The sequence below is a fragment of the Triturus cristatus genome, chromosome 5_1 (assembly GCF_964204655.1).
Source record: "Triturus cristatus chromosome 5_1, aTriCri1.1, whole genome shotgun sequence".
In the NCBI taxonomy this organism is placed as follows: domain Eukaryota; kingdom Metazoa; phylum Chordata; class Amphibia; order Caudata; family Salamandridae; genus Triturus; species Triturus cristatus.
In genome coordinates, this window is record NC_140587.1 from 494264159 (window position 1) to 494285470 (window position 21312).

General features: G+C 43.8%; 1 long non-coding RNA gene across 3 annotated transcripts in view; it reads right to left on the reverse strand.

The window, feature by feature from the left end:
* LOC146831116 (uncharacterized) overlaps positions 1-21312 on the reverse strand; it is a 127787-nt gene that overhangs the window by 74005 nt on the left and 32470 nt on the right. The window lies entirely within an intron of this gene.

The window sequence follows — 21312 nt, forward strand, 5'->3', positions numbered from 1 at the left end:
TGTGGCTGTACACATCCTCTGCCAATCAGAACAGGCATTCCCGGCTCCCAACATATGGGCGGAGCCATTCTTCCTCTCTAGTTTTGCTCACGTAATTGTCTGTATCATACCATGAAAAGGGTTCAGTATGGAGTGTTCAGGGGGGACCCCTAGCAGTCAAGGGGTAATGATTCTGATGTCGATATCAGGCTGTGTGGGTACACATACACAGGAGGTGGAAGACATGATGGATGTGGTATGTGAGGATGATAACAAGATACTGGATACATTAATTCTTTGATAAAATGATCGAGACTGGGCACTGTAGCATTCTGACAATGCAAGTGTAAGAATTGAATCTACGAGCAAGTGCTGAATCCCTTCTTTACCTCACGAGTTCCTTCCTGCACCTGTTGCGCAGATTCCCTTCTGAAGTTTAGTGCACAAGGACCCCTAACAAAATGTTCTTGAGGAACAAAATCGCGCCTCGCGAGCTCGTCATTCCAAACCCTGCCTTCCCCACCTGCCCCCGCCCGAAGCCCATTCTAGCGGTCCTGCTTCACAGGAGGGGCCGATCACGCGGCCTTCTGGGGGCTGCCAACTCAACTCTTCCTCGTGAACTCGCGGTTGAGAAACTATTAACTCTTAATTATCTCGTTAGAGGGCCATTCAGCCTCACACTTGCACGAAAACAGCTCATCATCAAGTTATTAAACACAGGATAATTCTGACCTTGTAGAAAGGCCTACAATGCATCTCACGTCACCCGTTTATAGTTAAAAAAAAAATAGAAAAGTTTTACCAGCTCAGTGCCTCTGCGGAAGATGAATGCACCGCTGAGATGCGCTAGCCTCTTGCGGGCCTGAAACTTCACTTCTTCGGACGGTCGGAAATGAGCAAACGCCGACCCAGCGCCACTTCACGCCGGGTGCTCACTGGTGAATTGTGGCGAACAGAACAAGCGCACGCCTCGCGCTGAAAGAGGAGGAGGCAGCAGGGGAAGGGGAGAGAGGAGGGGGCCTGCGCCTGTTACCCTTGCGGGAGTGAGCTGTGAAACCATCTGTTAATTACAAACAGATGGTTTCAAAGCTCGCTCCCCCAAGGGAATCGCCAAACATGCATGCGTTGCCATTCAAAGCAATGCAACGCGTGCACGTTTTTGGGCCATAAAGGGAATCGATATCAAGAGGTCTCTCCTAGGTAGCGCATGCGCGCTGTGTAGGCGAGACCTAAAAAGGACAAAAAAAGCAGTGGGAATAAATACTTATTTCCTGAGAAACTCTGTAAACCTCTCCACTGTGAATGGCGATGTCAGACTCATTAAGAAGAAAATCTTTTTCGTCTGTTCTGTGCAAAAAAAACACAGAATACTAAAATGGGCTTTAAACGGCCGACCTGACCTGCTTTCGATGAGCTGAAGACAGCGACCCTCAATGGAAGGCAAGTACAGAAAACGCTGCTTGTCATTTAGAACATCAAAGGCACAGAGAGTGCTGTGCGTAGGTTGTGCAAAAATGGAGGCAACAGATTAAACCAACATCCGCATTCAACACTCCTTGTGGTATGTCACGATGGTATGTACATTTGATCTAGTGTACAGTGCAAGAGTGTAAAACACCATTCTATAGGTAATTGACCTCATAGTCTCCACACTTCTGAAACACACTGCTTTGTAAGATCAAATGCCATGTTAACTGCGCTACGGGAGAAAAATGTGCATAGTTTTTTAAGCGCCACATTTTTAATGGGGGTGGGTAGAAGCGACGCGTAAAACAAGCATTTGCAATGCAATCAGTCTCGCCTTTGGGACCTTCTATGTATTTAGCTATGCAGCACATTAGCCTGGGTGCTGAAACATCTACTGTTCCTTAACATGGAAGGAAAGTAAGCACCAAACTGCGTGACACACCAGGTATGGGAACACATGGAGAGAAATATTGCCTTTCCGTAGGAAATGGTATAGTCCAAAGCTCTATTTTTAATATAAAATCAGGGCCTTCGGTGGTCCTATCACTGAAAATACAAGATTTGAAAAAAATATTAATGTCTACGGGTGCTCATTGAAGACAATTTCTATGGACTGGAATCTAGAAAATGCTAAAGTGATTCTGTTATTTTACTGACCTTTGCTGGTCGTTTTCTATCAAGAAAGTTAAATAGAGGCAGTTGCCGGAAAAAAGTCCCTAAGCGGAAGCAGACACTTCAATCCTCGGGCTGATCTCCAGAGCCCACAAAGAACATATAAGTATATACTAAAGTATATTCGAGAGGTCTTGAATGCTCAACCTAAAAAATTATCTGAATGACAGCCCGATCAGCGCAAAGATGGCAATCAAGCTGAAGTCATCAGTACTTGGGCCATGCTCTAGCCTTAAAAAGAGGATGTCAAGCTGGCCTGTGCTGCCCACTTATGAAGCAGAAAATGAGAGTGACACTGAAGCCGACTTATGGTAAGCCGTGGGCGGGATCCTGGCCCTTTTTTATAAACAATAGTCTTGCAAACGAGAGCACATGCGGTGTCGCAATTTCGACTTAAAATGACTAGTGAAATATTCCTGCTTCACAATGTGCCAAACTACATTTTAGGGTGAGTAACCACATTGTACTGCATTTTAGCATACAAATCTTCCAGACAGCACTGCATTTGAGGAACTATAAACATGGCTGCGGTGTTTTCCACACTTGCAACATAATGCATCATCCTCTGCATTTTGCATAATCTGCAGATCTTACTAAAAAAAGGTTTCTAGCTCAAAATAATAAAAAAAGTTACTAAACAAGCTCCCACGTGTGCTGCTGTGCAGCGTCAGATTTTCCCCACAAAATAGTGAAATAGGCCTGCTTCAAAATATGCCGCTTCACGGCAAGTAATTGCCCTTTTCTCTATGTATAATGTAGTTAAACCTGCTGCATAATTTAGTCCTCCCTGTCACATGGTGAAAGGATGTAGTTCATCCTTCGCCCCTCCTCTCACAAGTGCAAGGGGCACCCATGCAGCAAGACAAATGATTCACTGCTTGTGACACAGCCAAATGACAAACTGTTTTCACAGAAATGTAGTTTAACACTTATATGAAGCACATCTTGTCTTACCTGTGCTTCCTGGATTTTACAGGTTCACGTATATAAAAGTAACGATAACCGCATAAAAGTCAAGTTATCTTTGAAGTGAATATTCTACTATTTAATGGATACAAATGGAGCAATAATGAAAAATGTGTAGTGAATGCCCCTTACAACGCGGTAGCAATTTTACTTTAGTATCAAAACGATATCATATTACTTGAATAGAGAACTGCAACAGGTGACACAGGTTGCAAGAATGGTTTTAAATTCCACCTTTGAATGTGTTCAGTCATTTGTTGCCTGGCACCCTCTGGTACACTGGCATGGATAAAAACAGCATAGCGGAAATGCTGCAAAATGAACTTGGACAAATTAAAATATTATTTATTTGCTGTTGCTCCTTCCCTACTAGAACTGATTAACCTAGACCTGCAAGTCAACAAATTGAGATAAATTAAAGACCATACCAGAAATGTCTACTTAGAAAAAGATACACATGCATCTATTCCCACCATTCAATCAATTATCCTCGAATATTATAGGCCTGAGAATAGCAATTGACGAGAGTCCTACAATAAGTAGCACTGAGCATTTTTAACAGGTTTTTTATAGGTATTATTTAAACGTCTTTATGTTTACATTTTACGGCCAAAATTCACAAAGGTTTAGCGTCGGGTTAGCGTTACTTTTGCAATGCTAACCCAACGCTAAATCTTTTTGGGGACTAACAAACCATTACGCATTACTTTGCGTCAAGGGGGCATTACATGGGTGGTACATGGGCGTTCCCATGCAACCACTCATGCTGTTTGATGCTAAACCCTATCTACTAACATGAGTAGGCAGGGTTTAGTGCCAAAAATTAACGCCACTGGAAAGCAGGAATTTAAAAGGAGAAATGTTATTTCTCCTTTTATTTTTGACTTTACATGCGTGCTGCACTGTGCAGCACACACATAAAGTAGAAAAAGCTTTAAGTTGAGTCTAGCCATAGCATTTTGTACAGTTAGGATACCCTTCCTCTGAAAGACCTGTGGTAGACTCAGGCAATCACCCTAGCACTTAGGTGTGTGCCTGGCGCACAGCAGCTGAAATCAGTGCTGACGCTAGGGAGTGGGAAGCAGAGAGCCATATCTCTGTGAATATGGCACTCTCCTGCTCTCTCTACGTCACTCAGAGTAGCATTTTTGGCTGCTGCGCTACATTCTTTGACACCTTTCAGAATCTGGGCCTACATCCAGGGGCAGTTTCTGTTAAGGAGTGTTGGCCCCGCCCCCAATGTGAGCATTTATTATAATGATCCGTACCTTCAGGACTGCCAGCTGTACTGTGCGTGCAGTATTGTCAGGGGAGGAGGCGTGGCTATGTCACAGTGCACCATGTAATATCATTCATCATCCTGATGGTTGCCACGAAGTGCGCATGTCAGATTGGCCTTTAGCTTCAATGCGGCGAATCTGGCATGCACATTTGCCTTCTGAATATGCCCTGTATAAGAGCATTATAGGGACAGAGACCCAGTCCACCTGTACTCAGAGGGAGCGCTGGGTTGGCCCCTCCAGCCAATCCCTGTATTCTACTGGGACATTGTTATTTACGCAGGGTCACATGACTCCGACTTTGACGGCAGATACTTGCTAGGCTACGCCTTTAAGATGGCGACCGCCCTGTGTCCCACAATGGGGGTTGGCGCCCCAGTGCACCATCCCAGACGGCACGGTCGCCCTGCCCTTTGACTGCCGGAAGCCAGGAGCTTATCAGAGGCACTAGAGGGATGGCCAGTACCTCCCGGTCCCGGCAGTGTTTGGGGTAGGTCCACTGACAAACTCGCTGTGATAGCACGTAAGTACTGACTTTTGTTGGAGGTCTTGTACCCTTGATTCCTTGACCTTCACCGAATGGGTGAGCATTTGCATGTTTAATTTCGAGACAACTGGCATACCAGTTACCATCGTAAAGTGACTGAGAGCATTATGGCACTACAGAGTACGTGATGCGACCACCACGACCCCACATTGCATACAGTTTGGACGATCACGTTCCAACATGGTGCGCTGTGATGTTGGGGTAGCAGGGGGACGTGTCCTGTCCAGTGGTATGTGCGGCAATATACAATTATTCCGACGGGGTTTCATGATGTCCCTGGCTCATGACTTGTGATTCAGCTTGACAGCAACCTTAAGCTGATTGTTTTGGATAATCATTGGTCACCCATACAGGTGGTGGCACCACACGACCAGGTGCGAGTTACTTCCTCGTGTAACTTTTACACCCCTTTTCTATCTTAAGACACTGCATTCTATAGTGTCTCTACTAGCCGGGAATCGATGCCATGAGCCATTGACCCTACTGGGGTGAGTTCTTTTATTTTAGCTACTTTTCAATTACAGGCATTTGAATACCTGGTGGTCTTTATCATCTTCGTCCCACTCATGAACATACCACGATTACATGATGCATGTTTTCTGAACACTATGATTGTTTCACCACCACGTTATTAATTGTACAGCGGTTGGTGAACTAAGCAGTGGACTACTAATGGCGTCCATGTAAACATTGTGTTTTGTTTTTTGTTTCCACAGGTTGGCCTATCAAAGACTTACAGGTGCCACACTTAGGGTGCTGCTTGTGGTCTATCACTGTTAGTATACCAGACTACCACAACAAGTGTAGATTGATTGTTTTTAGGTCCTGAAGAATTGCTGTCTAATTGACACGATGGCAAGAAACATGTCGACCTCTCTTTTTTAGAGCGCAGTACCCTGTAGCATTACAACAGGGGTGCGCCACATCTATTTTTAATCAGTATAGAAGCCATATCCATTAAAATAATTTTGATTGGACTTCTATTCCCTGTTTTAATCCTCACATGGTATAGTGACCCACATCTCTCAAATCTACACACTTTAGGTCCCTCACACCCACTGCACCAGACGGCATGGAATAAAAGATCTCTGCCAAAGAGCCCCTCATAGGGTGCCCATCAGGTATTGCAGTGCCGAACTTACGAGGAGAAGACCCTATGATGAAGCATGACACCTAGCTGGCTGGGTGTGTGAGGGTCCTAATTCGGAAAGGAGGAATTCCCCTTCTTTCCTCCAGTTTTGAAGTGAGCACTGCCTCACATTTAGCCAACCTTGTATCCTTTCTTTATTAGGAACTGCATACCTTTCTGTGTTGCAGTATATGGACGTTCCCATGCAACCACTTATGCTGTTTGATCCTCAACCCTATCTACTAACATGAGTAGGCAGAGTTTAGTGCCAAAAATTAACGCCACTGGAAAGCAGGAGTTAAAAGGAGAAATGTTGTTATTGCTCCTTTTATTTCTGACTTTGCATGTGTGCTGCACTGTGCAGCACACTCACACAAAGTAGAAAAAGCTTCAAGTTGAGTCTAGCCATAGCATTTTGTACAGGAAGGATACCCTTTCTGTACAAATCTGTGGTAGACTCAGGCACGCACCCTAGCACTTAGGTGTGTGCCTGGCGCACAGCAGCTGAAATCAGTGCTGATGCTAGGGAGAGGGGAGGAGAGAGCCATATCTCTGTGAATATGGCACTCTCCTGCTCTCTCCCGGTCACTCAGTGCAGCATTGTTGGCTGCTGCGCTGCGTTCTTTGACTTATTGTAATGATCCGTACCTTCAGGACTGGCAGCAGTACTGTACGTGCAGTATTGTCAGGGGAGGAGGCGTGGCCCTGTCACAGTGCACCATGTGATATCATCCATCATCCTGACGGTTGCCACGAAGTGCGCATGTTAGATTGTCCTTTAGCTTCAATGCGGTGAATCTGACATGTGCACATTTGCCCTCTGAATATGCCCTGTATAAGAGCATTATAGGGACACAGACCCAGTCTACCTGTACTTGGAGGGAGCGCTGGGTTGGCCTGTCCAGCCAATCCTGATGCTGATTTCAAGCTTTGTGTGTGAAATAAATAGCATGAAAGCAGCGTTGTAATTGGCTATGTTTTTGCCCGTCACAGCTCTTTGGTGGCAGTTGGCATCACACAGAAGGAGGCACGAACTGTACTCGAGAATGCATAGAAAAGGGTGATCGGTATTTTCAAACTCCCTTGAATTCAAGTGGTCAAGTGGCAGGAAAAGTAAGTTAATTTTGTAGGCTTATTGCCTCACCACTTTCATATTTTACTATCCACCGCTGCCTACATCCTAAACGCTCTGCTATTACCTAAAACCAATGTTTCTGCAAGGCTCCTTATGCTAATTGTGACTGATATTTCGTGCTAGAAAGAGGACAACAATATAGTCTGCCCTCTCATGGATAATTTATTAGGCATCTTTAATCTTTTACTTGAACTAGTCAGCTGCGGCTCCTCCGCAAAAGTGGAGGAGCATCGCCCCACTGCCTGGCCACCAAATGTAAAATAAAATGCTGTTCTTGCATCGTTTTATTTTGCATTTGCCGCTCTTAGCCAGCGCTGTAGAAAGGGGCGTGGCCTAGGCATGGGAGGGGGAGGAGGAGTACTATGTGCACTCCCTAAATGCTCATGTGTGTTTGGCCAGCCGTCTCAGGCCGACCAAAACACACATGTGCAAATAGGTTTCTCCAGCTCAGCTGAATCGAGCAGCAGGGCTGAACAAACCCCCCCAGCCTTCCTGACCTGAGTGGAGCGTCTTTTTAGCCTGCTCAGGCCAATCCCCACGCTGACTGTAGCACATGATTGGACGGGAGTCTGTCCCAAGGGCGGCTGGGACCCATGAAGAGGAGAGGTGACGTGATGCTACGCTGGCGGCGACTGGCAGCTAGAGGTAAGTTTAAAAAAAAATCTATTATTTCTACCCCCCGCGTAACCCTCCCCCCCTGCTTCCCCTCATGCGTTCCCTCCACCTGCCTCACTACCCTTTATTTGTGGCGGCTGCCACTGGTACTAGTGGAACGAATGACAGAGCACCACTTCACATATCCCAGTATCTCGCCTCTCCTCAAACCAGACATTAAAGTACTGAACTATTTCCTGAGTACCATTTCTGAGTGCCCTGTTAAATCCTATGCCTTTTCTATTAGATGTAAGTATATATTGGGTTTTAAAATGAACTACGCTATGTCATTTTTCCAACATTTTTACGTAGGAGAAACCCCAACCTGCCAATGAGGAAGGTGAGCATGCTCACTTCACTCATTTGTGGCAATCTTACTTTGGCCGTTGTCCATTCAGGCAGTGAGAGAACTATGTGGAACCAGGCAGAGCAGAGGGCAGTGGACTCTTTAGAAATATTATGGGCACCTGCACTTGTTTTTTTTTTAAACATATCCTTGGGCTATTAGACGTATAATGCCTGGGGACAAATGCCGGTCAACTTGTAATGACCCTACCTTAAACAACCCCTCCGAATGGCTCTCAATCACCTCCGGATAGTCCCAGAGACTGTCATCTCACCATTAGAGGTCCTTAGCTGACTATAAGACATACCCAGCTAGTCTGACAACATTCTATGGTATTTAGGCTCCGAGACACTTAGCATATACTTTGACACTCCCAGAAGGTGTTCAGAGATCCTTCAACCATGCCCTAGTGACACTACATCTTTCATCAGACACTCGGCTACACTTTGGTCCACCTTAGACTCTCTGGAACAGCTCCTAGAGACCTTCAGAGATTCAGCAACAACTAGCCAACTTGACTCTTACTGAAAACCCCCCAATACCACTTTTGGAACTCCCATCGGGCCCTCCGAGACCCCACCGGCTTTGAGCCTGCCTTTTAGACACCTCCATTTAGTCGTTAGACACACCAAACTGACCCTCAGCCTACAAAGAGACAACATCATTTGATATTTAAGTTACTCAGCTGTGCTCTTAAAGCCTATGTCATGCCCTTAGAACATTCTCACATAGGCCTTTACAGACAGATACAGCATCCCTTGTAACATGCTCCCACAAACCCTCATAGACACTTAGGCTACCTCTACCTTCAGTTGGTCCCTACCGCTCCCAATTAGCCCCTGGATTTGTTGGCATGCCTTCAGATACCTCAGTCATGCCCTCAAGAGAAAGACAGATTATCTTGAATCACCCTCAACTTACACTATCACTGAATGCGTTTAGAGTCCCTCATTGTGTCCTAAGACACGACGAGGTCCTAAAAGACCCTTGTTTCACCCTCAAAGGCCCTCAGCTGGACCACAGAACTCACCTGCTAAACCATCCAGCTTCCTTTTGGTAAGAGCCATCCAGCCTTCATACACCCTAATATGGTCCTAGACACCAATGTAGCTGACCCTCACAGACCCTAAAAGATGCAGTCCTCCACTGGCTAAACATATCCTGGTTGTCAGTGAGTGTTGAGGTGGCAAGCTTCCCTCTCTCGCCCCTTCCAGCTCATCCCTTGATGATAAGGGCTGTGACAATGAAGACTTCTACTGACACTTATGAAGATAACTGGTAAGGAAACCAAACATTACAAGACCTGGTCTAAAAAGGTAATTGTTATTTTTAAAATGTAATCAAACTGATATAAAGTGTTGATAGTGGAAATGGAAAAATACAAGATTGTTATCGATCCCACAATCACACACACATAAGCACGTGCATGAAATTGCACGCGCGCACACACACACACACACACACGCACACGCACACACACACACTTCTGACATGTGAACATTTAAATCAGAAATATCAAAAACAATGCCTTCTCTTTTTTTCAGTTAAAGGATTATAAAAATAAAACTTGCTGTGGGTGTAAAATTATAGCTTGCAGGAACTGTTCAAGGCTGTCTCTTGTTCTCTAATTATCTGGTGTGTTATTCTCCCTCGCTTGCTAGCACACTGCACACAGCCTGGCATCTCCTCCTCCCTTGAATGATTCTAATAGAAACTCAGCATGTTAATCACCTAATTTTACGTTTCAGGAATTTAACAAGACTTTACCTTGATCTTGAATTGTATAATACTTAAATGTTGGCGACCATTCTAAATAGTGTTCTTGGCACTGTTTAGGTTAGGGAGAGTTGCAAGTAAAGTCTAGTTTTAAGGAGATCAGAAATCAGTCTTCAGTAGATGCATATGACAAAGGCCCACATTACAATGGGGATGGTTCTAATGGTGTGATAATACTGCGCACAATATTACAAATTCCATCTCGCAGTATTATTGGGATAATCACCTATTGGTTCACTATGGCATTGGGTGATAATATGCGTAAATCAATGGTATGCCATCGATTTCTGCATGATATTCCTAAATTCTAAGCCACTTTGCAGGAATTATTTCTACAACGTTTAACTGACTAAATTGTCACCCATCGTCAACCGCTGTAATTTTGTGTTTAATATTATAGCAATCGATATTACTGTGTATCGTGTAATAGCGCTTTCTGCCCTAATCCCAGTAGCGGCTGGCAGGGAATGAGAGTGGAGGGGTCGGGGAAGGGTCGCGATGGGGGGGGGGGGTACAAAATAAAAAATAAATACTTACCTCCTCACTGCGTCTCGAGTCCTGAGTCGTCTCTCCTCCGTTGTCCCTCATTGTCTCTCTGTGGCCAGAACCAGGAAGTACACAGGATCCCTCCCCTAAACCAATCACAATGCTGCAATGCAGTGTTGTAATTAGTCTGAGTGCCGTGGCTCTGCTCTAAGATGGGTACTGGGAGGCTGGGCATGTTCCCCCCCCTAGGCTGTGTAATGCAGCCTGGTGGGGTACATGCAAAGTGTGTATGACTGTTTGGCAAGCCGGAGAGGGCCTGCCAAGCAGTCATCCCCACTTTGGAGTGCAGCAACCACTCCTCCTCCCGGACGTCACGGGAGCCCCTCCCCACCCAACCTGGCTGATTCTAAAAATAAAATGATAACAGAAATAACTTCTGTTATTATCATTTTATTTTTGCTTTTACACTGCTCCGAGAGCAGTAGGGCGACGTTCCTCTGCCTTAGCAGAGGAGCCGCCACTGGGTAAAGCCTAAAAACAGGTGAACTGCATTTTATTCTCCATTGCTCTGACTTTGGTCTACCACAGAACTGTTTTTTTATTATTATCGACTACAACAATATTGATTCCAGAATATCGACTACCACTAACTATATATATATATATATATATATATATATATATATATATATATATATATATATATATATATATATATATATATATATATATATATATATATATATTACCTACTGGCGGTCGCCAGTAGGTAGTTATAGTTAGGACCCCTTTTCCATAGGAAAACCTCAACATTCTATTTTGAATAACTTTGGCGCCGGTCGATGAATCCTCGCGAATTTCTCAAAATAGGTGGGGCGCTACGCTCCGCTCCTACCCTGAAAGTCTCGGGGAGATCCGTCAAGCGGGGGCTGAGATAAAAGGGGGGTCCCAAAACGCGTTTTCCCCATGCATTTTTCCATAGGACCTTTAGAACGAGCTACAGCCCGAACGGCTGAACAGAATTACTCGAAATTTGGCAGAGAGGTAGTCCCTAGGTCAAGGACGTGCCTTTTGTAGGTTTGGTGTAAATCTGTTCAGTAGATTCTGAGAAAATAGCCTTTAAATCAATATATATATCTGAGCCCGCTTACGGTACGCTTACCGTAAGCGTACGGTGGCGTGCGCGAGCGCGATTCTGATTGGCTCTTAGATCTTAGTAAACATTCGAATCGGCCGAAACCAGGAAGCGGCGGCCGCCATTTTGTGTATTTCACTCAGAAAAAAAAGAGTGAAAACAAGAAAAGGGGGCAATGAGGAGAGTTACAGACACCCTTACATTTGTGAGGGGGTCAAAGAAGGACTGTAAAGTACAAAGAAAACATTTATTGATTTTAAAAAAAATCACGGGGTACGCGTACGGTAAGCTTACGGTAAGCGTACGGAAGAAAAAAAAAAAAAAAAAAATGAAAATCAGATTTAAGTGTTTAGATATTAGGGGGCTCTAAAAAGAGCCGTTGTGTTTATGAAATGATTAATTAGTGGTACCTACAAGTAAGTACCGATGCAGAGTCTAAGGTTCAAGAGGAAGACTCTGTTCCCTTCATCATTGAAGTGCACACCATCTCCTCTATAAATGTCTTGCATGTCATAACGCAAGTTGTTGTGGTAAATGGCACCCATACCATAGTCACGGAGGAAAGCAGAAACAGATTTGTTGACGTGCTTTCTTGCTTTGTCATCGCACCGCGTGCCCACCGTGCGTGCACGGCACTAACTGCGTAAAGTGGGCGCGCGGTGCGCGAAGCGCACCGTGCGCGCACGGAACGAACTGCGTTAAGTGGGCGCGCACGCCACGAATGGCGTAAAGTAACTTAGCATTTAAAAAACCGTACAAATTCACTGAAAAAAACATAGGTTTCACACACGTTATAGTTAGGAATTAGCATTTAAAAAACCTTGCAAATTCACTGAAAAAACCATAGGTTTCACACATGTTACAGTTAGCGGAAATTTTACTGATAAAAAACCAATTAAATTCCCCCGTTATAGTTCGTGCAGGCAACTATAACTCACGCGACCGCAATCTTCTGCTGATGACATATGTGTCTTTATGAAAAAAAAATATTTGTAATATATGTATAGCTAAAAATGTATGGAAGAAGACATGGGCAAATAAGTGTCTAAATACAGTATTAGCATCAGCAGAGGATTGCGGTCGCGTGAGTTATAGTTGCCTGCACTAACTATAACGGGGGAATTTCATTGGTTTTTTATCAGTAAAATTTCCGCTAACTATAACATGTGTGAAACCTATGGTTTTTTCAGTGAATATATATATATATATATATATATCACTGAAAAAACCATAGGTTTCAGGGACATTATAGTTAGTTGGACATTTGACTCGTATAAAACCAGAGAAATTCGCCCGTTATAGTTAGTTGAGCTAACTATGACTCGCACACCCGCAATGCACTGGTGATGACGTCACATATTACATCACTCATGACATGTTCAGTGACATCACTGATGTCATCACTGATGACATCTCAAATGACATCACTGATGACATCATCCAGTGAATGTGTATTTCTGTAAAGTTTAAATATTTCTCATATATTTCTATGCCAAGGTGTATTGAAGAATGAGTGGATTTACAAGTGCCTGAATGGATTATTTAGTAGGTGTGTGACTGACTGTATAAGTGAGTGATTGAGCATGTTTTACTGAATGTATGGGTTAGTGACTACACTGTGTGAAAGTCTGTATTAGTGTCTCAGTTGGTGTATAAGCGGCTGCATGGGTTGGTGAGTAGCTACATGAGTGTCTATATGGGTTATTGATTTGTTGTCTGAGTATCTGTATGAGTGCCTGAGTGTCTGTGTGGGTGGGTGGGGGGGTGTGACTCTGTGCATACATGTCTGAGTGGGTGATTCACTGGTTGTATGGATTCAAAAGTACATCTGGGAAGGGCTGTATGGGTGAGTTAGTGTGTGTATGGTTGTGTTGGTGAGTGAATGAATGTCTCACTGGTATATGTGTGAGTAACTACATCTGATTTAAGGCAGTATATGGGAGTGTTGGAGTATATAAATGACTATACATGAGAGTAAGTTATTTGAAGAGTCGGTGTATAATAGAGTGTCTGCTTGTATAAGTGATTGTATAAAACAGTAAGTATGTGTTAGTATCTGCATAAATAAGTGATGTGGTGTGTGTATAATAACACAGTTGGTGTGTATAACTGTATACATGAGTAAATGGGTATGTGATTGATTCTTTGCATGACTGACTAGGTGTGTGAGTAACTCTGTGGATGAGTGGCGGACTGTGATTGTATGTATAGGTGTATGAGTGCATATTATAGTACTGTATTGATGAGTAACTGCATGTATAAGTGAGTGGATGTGAGTGTAGACCTAGGAAATAGGGGGTGGTATGTAGTATCTGGCATTGTTGTGTGTATGGTTTCAAAAATAGTAGTATTTTAGAGTGTGTGTATCAATGTTTATATTAGGCTCAGTATGTGCATCAGATTATCCCGTGGATGATGTCATCAGTGATGTCATTTGAGATGTCATCAGTGATGTCACTGACCATGTCATGAGTGATATATGTGACGTCATCACCAGTGCATTGCGGGTGCGCGAGTTATAGTTAGCTCAACTAACTATAACGGGCAAATTTCTCTGGTTTTATATGAGTCAAATGTCCAACCAACTATAACGTCCCTGAAACCTATGTTTTTTTCAGTGAATTTCTAAGGTTTTTTAAATGCTAGTTCCTAACTATAACGTCTGTAAAACCTATGGTTTTTTCAGTGAATTTCGAAAGTTTTTTAAATGTTAATTTCATATTTTAATATTTATAAAACCTATATTTTTTTTAATATATTTTGTGTAATATTTTGGAACTCTTGTTTTTTTAAATTAATTAAAAAAAATATGTAATGTTTTATATCTTAAAAAAAAAGTATCTATATCATTTTTTTGTTTTTTGAGAAAACTGAAGTCCCGTACCGGTAGTGTACCAAGCTCCATCAGAACGCGAATCCTATCCGCCATATTGCTAAACTCGTAAAGGATACAAATTTGTATCCGATGGGTTCGTGGCACCGCGTCCCGCGTAACATCATATACGTATGTGGTCGCGCAAGCTGCTACTTTGGTATGTGACAGGTACGCAGTACCAAGCCGCGCCTTACGTCATGTATGTATGGGCTGCGCGTTGCGTATGCAACGAGTGCATGCTGCCATGCCCTGTGTTACATCATAGACGTATGGTGTCGCGCCGGGTACGCCATTCCCTCATTTTTTTTTGTCTCAAAACTATATCTAAATAAGTTTAAAGTGTATATGAGAACAAGCGATAATCTAAAATATTTTAAGCATTTATATACTTCTAACTGTAATAAACTTATATTATGGTAAATATATTTTGTCAAAATCGCGTTGGGCGTTGCTACCTTGCGCGCTCGGTGCGCGATTGCCATGTGACCTTAAAGAAAAGCATTTGATTGGTTCATAACATTTCCCACTGTAACAGTTGGAGGACCCCACCCATTTTTGTCATTCTCTCTACAGCAGTGGTTCCCAAACTTTTGACTCCTGAGGACCCCCATTGAGTCACCACTGGAAGCCGGGGACCCCCAAGCAATTTGCAGGATTTAAATTTCAAACATTAAAACAGTAATTCAAAAGAAATTAACACACGTGTGCACACAAAACAAATTCTAATTACTAATGATTTTAGGTGCATATTTACAAGCCCCTATCACCATGGGAATATCACTTTTTGAGACGGTCCCATGGCGATAGGGGCTTCGCCTTATTTACAAGGCAGCGTTAAACCACTTAACGTGGCTTAACGCTGCCTTGTAAATAGGACCCCCTTTCACCCAATGCTTAGCGTGAAAGGGGTGGGCAGTTTGTGTTGCGGTGGGCGTTTCCCCTGCAACACCCATTGATTTTGACGTGCCCCCTATTTACAAGGGCAGCGTAAATGGGAGGCAGCGCCAAAATGAAGACCAGGGAAAACCTGGTTTTAACTTGGCGAAACAAGGAGAAATGCTTCATTTCTCCTCGTTTTTGCAAAACGCCTTGGATTGTTTATGTTCAGGAAGGTGACCCTTCCTGCACATCAACAATCTTAAAAAAAAAAAAAAAAAGACATTTTGTAACTTCCATATGTGCTGCATTAAGCAGCACACATAGAAGTGACAAAACGACATTTCACGATTTTGTATGTGCATGAAGGGGGAGCTTCCTGTACATAAACAATCTTCCCCTGTTAAGTGTAGCGCCAGCGCAGGGGAAACACAGGGCTGCACCATATTCTTGTAAATATGGTGCAGACCTGCGTTTCTGAAGTGGCGGAGTGTGTTGTTAAGCCAAGGAGGCTAACGACACTCTCCGCCACTTCTGTTGTATTTTATATTGAAAGAATTTGCAAGAAAACGAAAAATAGTTAATGGGAAGGTAGGTGCTGCATCTCCGTGACTAACTTTTCAATGGTTGGTTTTATTTCGCAATACGAGGCTCTTGCTCCTGCCAGGGCCAGACTGGAAATCCAAAGCAGCCCCGGCAAATTATTTCAGACCAGTCCCCATACGGTGCACACCAAGTGCAGTGAGTGAGTCTGACCACTACAAAGGGGGCTTTGGGAGGCTCTCCCCCAAAAACATTTAGGAAACAATGGTGCAGTCAAAACCACATGTATCATTATATATTGAATTGTATTAGCTTTTAAAGAGTAGTAAATGAAGACCTGACTATGCACCAGAATACGACAATCTTTCTGGGGGGTCTTCAATGATTCCCCCACTATCACCCTCCAACAGCGCTTCTCATCTCCCCATAGCCCGTCACCTGTATTTCATTTTTTATAGCATCTCTCATACCATTGTAGGATGTCAGAGCACTTTACATCACACACATATATAGACAGTGAATCATATGTGTAAATCAGTGTATAGAAAATGTTACATAAGGCAAAGGGGACTGCAAAGTGTAAAATTCACGTCATTCATACTGGTATTTTTAAAGAGTGCTTGGTCTGAAGAAGCACAAACTCAGGATTCAGAACATAACACAGTGGTTAGCATTGACTTTAACAATAAAAATGTATTTCCACCCAAATAAACCTTTTTAGCAGCATCACGATAATGAAAGACTGGGAAAAAACATAAGTCACTAACTTGTACCTTGCAGTTTGCAAGCAGCTGTTTGATGACAGTTTATAGGTCACTGTGCTAGATTACGATTGTCACTTATGAACTGCACAGTAACAAAAGAATCTCTGACAAAAGCAGTAACCCACTGACCTAAGCATACGTTCTTTGCAGGAGGCATATTAACCCTCTGTGCTACATTAGATAAGTCAAAGCTGCCACTGGACAAAACTCTCATCTCTCTCCAGCAGGGACACTAATCACTGGTGTTATCTTGACACTTTTATTGTTCTTTGAAAACTGCTAATAAAACAAGATACTTAGCAGTGCTTTCAAAACTGCTGCCTTTTGACCCCCTAGGAATGTGTCAGGGACCCCTGGGGGTCCGCGGACCACAGTTTGGGAAACACTGCTCTACAACGTTTGATGAGAGACTCCTCTTCTGCTTAAAGAGCTTTTTTGAAAACTTTTTACTATGTACACATATCTGACACTACACACAACATGCAACCATCAACTTCATCAATATTCATGCTCTGTAAAGTAGCCTTCCACCTGTGATAGCCATGCATCTAAAAGCTACATTAAATAAGTTTTCCCCACTGTTAGAGGTAACATGGTTGCATACTCTGTCCACAGCACAATGTAATGTGGGGGTACGGCCCAGGGTCAGTATCATGCATAGATAATGAACACACGGACACAGATAGATAGTGGAAGTGGGTACGGGCACGTGCGCTCGACTCATTTTCATTACTAGGGTCACATATCCAGTGACGTCTGTGCTGAATGCGTGTGGGGTGAGTGTAAACCAGCCCTCAGGTAATGGTTGCTGCTAGCATCAACTACAACAGTAATCATTGGATCACACACAGAGATTCAATAATGAAAGGGTCAATAGTTTATGTTGAAGTAAGGTAGGGACACTAGATGTGAAATAATTCAGAAAAGATTATATCGTAAAAGAACCATAACTTGTGGTATACTGAGATACAGGCAGTAGATCTGAAATAATACACAAAAAGATTGTATCATAAAGGGCCCATCAGGTCTAGTGCACTCAGCTGGCCACATCAAAAGCATTTACCATGTGCACAGCCAGCGATGATGCGTGCTGCGGGCGGGCCATACTAGGAACAATGTCTGTTGCCTACAGGACTGCCTCATCTGCAATAGCGACTCGATAGGAATTGTAAAAACTGCTGTCTGCAGTGTAGGCCAGAGAGCGGTCAGCAAGGGCCCACAGCCACATGGCGTTGACTTAAGCTGTCCTGTTTGCCATACTCGAAGCAACAAAAACCGTTTCGGGACCCTGCGATGATGCATATGCGTAGTGCGGATAGAGCCCACAGAAGCAATGTCTTTTGCCTACAGGACTGCGTCATCTACAATAGCGACTCGATCTGAATTGTGAACACTGCTGTCTGCAGTGTAAATTGAAGGCAGTAGTGAGCACAGTCATCCATGAATACTTTTTCTCACTTCCTCTTCACAAAATACAACAACATATATTACAAAAGAACTCTGCATTAAATAAATCAAAACAATTTGAATTGCGATCTCTGCTGTCCACTGTGTAGACCAAGAAGAATTTGGTCATTGTACTAGACCTATAAGTCATCTAAAAAAAGTTCTTCAAGCAAGTAGACTAAAAGGCTATTGTGTATATTTCAATAAACGTTATAGTTAGTTGCCTACTGGATTCTGTAATTAAACAATCATCACTTGATTTGAATTGTGAGCCCTGCTGACTGCAGTGTAGGCCAGAGGCAGTGTTCATTAACGCCTCACAGCCACGTGCCGTTGGATTCGAAAGCACGGAGTTGGTTGCACCTGATTGGTGGGGGTACACACAAATCATCACAGACTTTAACTTCTGACATCCTCAATCACAGAATCAAGACCCCGTTTCACTGTTCTGATCTGCTGTACCGCGGTGTACTCCACCGACTGCAGTCAGCCAAGCCCAATAATCATGTGCAGCAGTTAGCTACGGAAGCACAGAGTCTGATGCACCTCAACGGAGGGAGTTCTGTAAGAAACAACAAGCAGCAGGTAATATCGGACATCGTCCATTTTGGGATCAAGACACCGTTCCACTGTTGGAACCTAGAGTTGGTTGCACCTGGTCGAAGGGAGTACCTTCATCTCCACTCTCAGATGCAGTTGTAACATCGTACATTGTGGGATCAAGACCGCGTTTCACTGTTCGGGCCTGCTGTACTGCGGTGAACTCCATGAACTGCAGTCAGCCAAGCCCAATGATCATGTGCAGCAATTAGCTACGGAAGCACAGTCTGATGCACCTCAACGGAGGGAGTTCTGTAAGAAACAACAAGCAGCAGGTAATATCGGACATCGTCCATTCTGGGATCAAGACACCGTTCCACTGTTGGTACCTGTTGGACTACTGTGTTAGTAGTATACAGAGCACGCCACGGTGCTGGGCCTCAGGCTTGGCGCTGTCTGCCTGTGTCACGGTAGCCAGCATTGATCTCAGGAGCCTTCCCAGCTCGCAGACATCGGCCCAAAAGCTTCCGCCGGCACGTGGTGGGCCCTCTTTCACATACGGCGGTGTCGAAAGGTGAACTGTGGGGCATATGTGCGCCGCAGCGGCCATTACGGTTTCTGGGTACCAGCAGGCTGAGAGCATTATTCTCGCAGGCACCTTCGCTTACGGCGTCAGCCTCATGGCGTTGTAAGCTGCGCAGACCTGACAGACATGTTCGCCATCCCGGAAGAGAAACACACCCAGAGAAACGTGCCTTTTATTCATACCCCTACGCTAGCCTTGCGTACGCCAAACCAGCCCACTACGCTAAAGATTTGGGAGGGAGGGGGCACTACGCTCTATGTTTTCGTAATCTTCCCTACTGACTGTACTATCGTGGTTGCGTCCACTGTCCACTTCACTCAATAGACCATCAGTGTATGTTGACATGTACATGTCTGTGCTCTGCATACTCAAGTCTGTCCGGCACATCTCCTCAACACTTTGCATTGTATACTTTTATAATCGAGAATCACTTGCCACCTTCGCACATACTTTGCTCCCATCTCTCCCCGCATTCTGCATTGTGTGGCAGAGGTGCTATGTTTTGTTTTTGTACATGGCTAGCCACGGTTCCCACAGTACGTAGTGTCATAGTGTCTGCTAGGTGTACATGTTGTTTGTCATGTTGTATGTGATTACATAAGGTAGCGCGTTTATTTACGAGCAGTGGTTTCTCCCACTTACATATCGCTGTGTTAAAGAGGATACAGAACTTTCTCACAGGTGAAAAGTGGGACCCCAATGGTAGTCATTCATTACTATGCAAGAATGTCCAACTGCACGACGCTTCTAACCTTACAGCCCCCAATCTTGCGTGCTTTCTTAAAAGCACGCCAACTCCCACAATCAGACCAACATTCACACAGATTTCTAACAGCATTTATCTGCTTCTTAATAACATGGACTGCTACGCAATGTGATCTGGCATACCGTATGCCCATACTGTTTCAAATCGGATAACTTCCTGTGGCAATCTCTATTCCCACCCACACAAAGTAACTCCCAAAGTTCAACTTAGCCTTCAATACCTACTTTGAAAACAGATTTTATCAAACGGAGCAAACTGAAAGCGCTTTTGTTTCAAACAGAAGTGTCCCTCACTTCTCCAAAAGTAATTTATCGACTGCAGATAGCAAGACCTTCAAGTAAAATACACTCCCTTTTAAAGACGAACCTCCCATTACACTTTGTGGATTGTTACACAATTTTCAACACATCTGACATTTAAGCTCTGGCACACTTTTTTAACACTGTCTCCTCCGGTCATGTCACAGGCTTTCAAACTGTTTTTGGTATAATACCAGACTTCATTCATTCGATCATCTCTGGAATAACAGGAACAATGCCCATAATTCTCGCTCTGTTTGTGGCCATCCTACTACTACTTTAGCTTGTAAAAAATGGCTGCGCTCCCTGTGGTAACAAGCATGTCCTACAGAATACGCCTCTACGTGAAGCTACATCAATACCGTGAAAAAATGGAACAACTTTTCGGCTGCCTGCCTCTATCTATTATCGGAGCCAGCTACAACATGACATTTATTTACGCATATACAATCTGCGTGCAACCATCTTTTTATTGCAAAGCTTGCCCAATCGACTGGCGAATGGATCTATTCCTTGCCAACATCCCAGCAAACGCTCCCGATATCCAGCAGGTAATGGAGTATCTTGAAAACCATGAACTTGATTGTTCGGGCAGTGGAGCAATGGCGGATGCAACGCAAAAAGGTATCCTGGCGGAATGGGATTTCTGCGCAGCCGCGAAAGATCTCCTGCAACGTGCGACCTTTGACATCGCAGATTGCCTGCCAATTCAAATTGCCGCTCCAACATTCGAGGAACATTACTGTCCCTTCGAGGCTTTGAATTGGATCGCTTCGCTTTTCTCACACGATGGCAACAATCGCCTCTTGGAACATTACGCATCACAAGCCACTGAAGAACTTCCGGACTGCAATCTCTAAGACTTGTAAGAAATTCACTTTATTCTTGGATTGATTATTCCAACTTTTTTGACTTTTTCCTATACTTTTTTTAATACACTTCAATTGAACTATTTTCATATAATAACTTTCTAAGTATGCTTAGGCATTTGAACTCTGTTTTCTTTATTGCCCCTTACGTCTCCAGACTAACCAGGGATGGGTGA